Source organism: Chrysemys picta, chromosome 8 (assembly GCF_011386835.1).
Source record: "Chrysemys picta bellii isolate R12L10 chromosome 8, ASM1138683v2, whole genome shotgun sequence".
Lineage (NCBI taxonomy): Eukaryota > Metazoa > Chordata > Testudines > Emydidae > Chrysemys > Chrysemys picta.
The window spans coordinates 41,132,316-41,136,903 of record NC_088798.1 but is presented as its reverse complement, the minus strand read 5'-3'; positions in this window follow the sequence as shown (position 1 = coordinate 41,136,903).

Sequence of the window (4,588 nt, the reverse complement as noted above, 5' to 3'; positions counted from 1 at the left end):
TAAATGCAGAAATTTTATAACAAATTCCTAAATCAATTTTATTTTAAATTTATATTTTAAAATAATTAATTTATTATGTCTCCCTTGCTTGTATTCTTCTTTTTTCATCCCACTTTTCATCCTTCACTATACTTTATTCTTTCCTTCTGTTTTGCATCATTGACAACTTATCCTCTTATCCTTTCTCAGTTTTCCACTGTTCCCTTATTTCCCTTTCCTCTTTATTTCCTCGGTTGTGTTCTTTCACTTTCCCCTTATGTTCTTTCATTCTTTTTTTCTCATTCCCAATAATCATTCCTTCCATAGGCACCGACTCCGTGCGTGATCTGGGGCTGGAGCACCCACAGGGAAAAATTGGTGGGTACTCTGCACCCACCGGCAGCTTCCCGCCCCACCCCAGCTCACTGCTGCCTCCTCCCCTGAGTGTGCTACATGCCCGCTTTTTCCCCCTAACTCCCAGCGCTTGTGTCACGAAACAGCTGTTTCACCTGGCAAGCGCGGGGAGGGGAGGCGGGGCCAGGGTGGGGATTTGGGCAAGGGGTCCAATAGGGGTAGGGAGGGGGCGGAGTTGAGGCGAGGACTTTGGGGAAGGGGTTGGAATGGGGGTGGGGTGGGGAAAAGGTGGAGTCAGAGTGGGGCCAGGGGCGGGGGGGCACGAGCACCCACCAGCGCTGGGGAAAGTTGGCGCCTATGATTCCTTATGTTAGATGTAGTGTCTTAGACTTTCTTGAGGTGGTCAGTGTAAGGCAAGCACACCCAGAGGCAGTTTTAAACTAACTTGAACAACAGTATACAGGGGCATCCTTTAACCATTACAGAAGAGGTCTATTGCTTAGTCCGATAACCTACATTAGAGACATGCTGTACACAATGTGTTACTTTTATAATTAAGGGTTAAACTAGTATGATACACTTACTCACGTTGAATAGTACATCACAATCGGGCCCTAAATGCTTAATTATCACATAATGGAGCAGTGGATGGACTGGAGACCATAGGACTCACTATGTTTCTATTGGCTGGAAGAGCTTGGGGGAATACAAAACATGATATAATATAGTAACCAATGTATTAATCTAGAGAGACAGCTGTGAGCATCTGGAAACTGTGTAGACTGCTGTTATGGTCTCTATATCACTCACTGGAAAACTTATTTTTCCTCCTTCCCTCATCCTCATGGATCTCCTGCCTCACTGTTTACTTTTTCCTCCTTCTTTATCTCCCCCAATCTCATTTACTAATCCACTCAACAATTTCAACCTCTGTTCTCTTCTCTTCTTATCCTGCCAAATTCAAATGGTTCCCCACACCGCTAATCATTTTACTATTATCACTCAAGTCACAAAGACATTGACATTCCAGTTACATTCAGAACCTCCAATCACTAACCCAACCATTCTCTCTCCATGATCATCCTTATCCAGACTTTCTTTTTCTTTGTAGACGGACCCAATTCCGTTTTTTTTTTTCTTCCAGCTTCCCTTATCCAGTTTCTCTTTGACTGGATTAGGTGGCAGTAGAATGTGGCTCTTCCTTTTGTTTACTCTCTAACAAGGGGAGAGGAAAAAGGACAATCTCCTCTGTCTTTCTCCAGCAGTTCAGCAGGGGAGTGAAGTTTCTTTTAAAATAACATTCTCCATAATTGCTGGGAATAAGGGATACATATTTGTACAGCTCCTAGCACAACAGGGTTCTGGTCCAAAATTGGGACTCCTAGCTGCTGTGGTAATGTACGTATTAAATATTAATAAAATAATATATTGTGGCATGCCAGTTTGTGAAAGAAAAACAAATCTATTAGAAGAACATGAGGTGGTAAAATATAATTCATCTGGTTCAGGATTTTTCAATCCAGCTATTTGAGTAATAGTGATACACAGCTGTATTGTGCTGTCATCAGCTGCTTGAAAGCTGCTTGACAGCTGCTTTACTGTTACATAATGAAAATCTGTTGATTGAGTCCCCTTTGATCAATACTACAGTTATTTTCTACTGTAGAAATAAATAATCCATGTCAATAGAATCATAGCAGGGAAATAACTTACAGGTTTGAATTAATTTAATAACAAGATATATCAAATAGCTAAACTTAATCAATTTTATTCACCAAGACTTATTAGTCAAAGATTAATATGGCATAATGCAGAAAGGAAGGCCAATATGTTACCAACTGGTCTGGGAGGCAGCAGTGCAGCTAGTCAACGATTTCTAAATCTGAGTTTCTCTCTACTTCTATATATACTAGGGTTTACAACAGATTTTCACTATTTATTTGTATTACTTCAAACCTAACATAATTCTTATCAATCTTCTTACACATATTTTTCAAAGATTCTTTTGCTGGTTATCACAGACTCTGCAGTAAACAAAATGGAGATTGTAACCGGATTTTCGCCTTGGTTTCACCTTAAAGTTAGTATAAGTTTAGAAACATCCTGTACCAGCTATAGCTTAGTACAGAGGGCATTAGCTCACTATTAATAAAATGTTTGTCTTGTCCTGTCCCTCTAGAATGTCTCTTATCTAGCACTGAAATTACAACACTTCACATCACCCCTTGGTTAAACAGCTTGACAAAAGTAAAAATCATTCTAAATATAATGTGTTATACTTATTCACTATTAGCTACTTTCTTAGTTTGGTTATATAACATCTCATTTCTAGTCACATTTATAGCTATTATATCTTCCTGCTTTGATTAATATTTTGCTTGTGAGAGATAAATGTATCTATTTTCTGGTAGTTTAGTAATAAATCAATTTATATTCCTTATTAATAATTCTGTTTGTGAGAGCTGTTTTCCCAATATATCTGTTTACAAGAGGCCGCTCTCACAAGCCTTGATAAAGTCCATTCTTTAGATGATAACTGCCCTACAGCATTTAGCAATGTATGTAGCTAAAACTTAGTGTTTTTTCCATTTCACCTTTGGCCTGGTTGCAAAGGATCATGGGCACTTGGTTTATTTCAGTCAACATAACCCTATCCATTTCCACCATGAAAGTAACCTATTGTGGGAGATGCATAAATACATTTATACAAAAAAGATGTATATCTCACAAAGGTGCAGGGGGCAATCATACTCTTTTTTTAAAGGGTCCTACTACCAGAGTTCAAGATGAGCCTGAGTCTAAGCCTTGACACTTTTAAAACCCAGTGCCAGACTCATCCCTTTAATTAGGTCTTGCCCCTGTAATAAAATAGCATAATGACTTACCACAATACTCATCTAAGACAGCTACCAATATCTTAGCTGAGAAGGTGGCTTAATATAGAAGGTTGCTTAAAAGAGTTGTTTTGTCACAGTAGCCACTGTATAGGGAAAAGAATTCTCCATTGCAATATGTTGGCTTTTCCATAGGTACTATGGTCAGGAAAATTCATTTGAGCTTCCTTAATGGTACTGTGACCCTTAACTGTGTATATGGTACCTAAATACTACGGTGATATGGGCGAATGAGAGGCAGATAGATAAGGTAATCTTATTGTTGACCCCATTGTCGTGGAATATACACAAAACTACTTGAACAACAAGCATGGCTAAGTTGTGTGGTAAAATAAAACTAGTTAAGACTGAAGACTGCTCCAGGGGGTGTTATAGCTAACTCCTTTCAGGGAAGTAACCTGGAAAGTCAAACTTCTATAGTAACCAAAGGATGGTACTTCAGAGGCCTAAGATAGTAGTCTATCAACAGCTCAGAGAGCTTTTCTTCTTCTTTTTCTTCCATAAACTCTTGTCTGGGACCTGACTTTGTCTTTAACTTTGTCTAATACAGTGCCAAGTGCACTGTCGACACTTAATAAATAAATAATACTTTAATGAATAATCTAAACCTCTGGGTTGTTTACTCTTACTCTTGAGTATGAATTGCATGCCTTGTGCTTTGAGTTGTCTGCTCAAGTTGTGATTTATGACAATTGAACTTACTATTATTAATATTTATGTAAATAACTACCTCATCTCCATTTGTACCTTGTTCTGAAACAGCTGGTTGAGGACACTTTCTGTGATATGACACTAGACTAGATGGCTCATTGATCTGATTTGGTATGGGAATTTCTATGTATCTAGGCTTTACATCAGGGAAAGGCATACAGGTGCCAGGAAAGATCCATTATTGTGTTCGGAATAATGTACCTGACCAATTTGTATATTTCTATCTCAGCCCATATTGAGTTTGTAGAAATAAGTTCCTGTCGTAAGCACTTGTCTTCAAGTGACCACACTATTAATTCATTTCCAGGAACTCATTTGTTGAGGCAAAAGTAAAAGCTATTTTCAGCATCATACCCTAACTTGCAGTAGCTGTCTTATGAGAACTCAGAAACAGAGATGTTGTCATACAGATGTATCAGGGACAAGGTTTTTATGTTGCAAATAGAAAATGCAGATTGAATAAAATGCACTGAGTAATGTCTTATTGAAAAATAAAGTTCTTTGAAAAATAAGGTAATTTTTCACACTGTGTCTTCTGCAAATGGGTCTGGAAGTATTGTTGAGACCAGACTGCAAAAATAAATAGACTGTTTACATGAAAACTCTGCCGATAGATTCTTAAATTGAGAGTTTCCTTGTTCAATATCAGT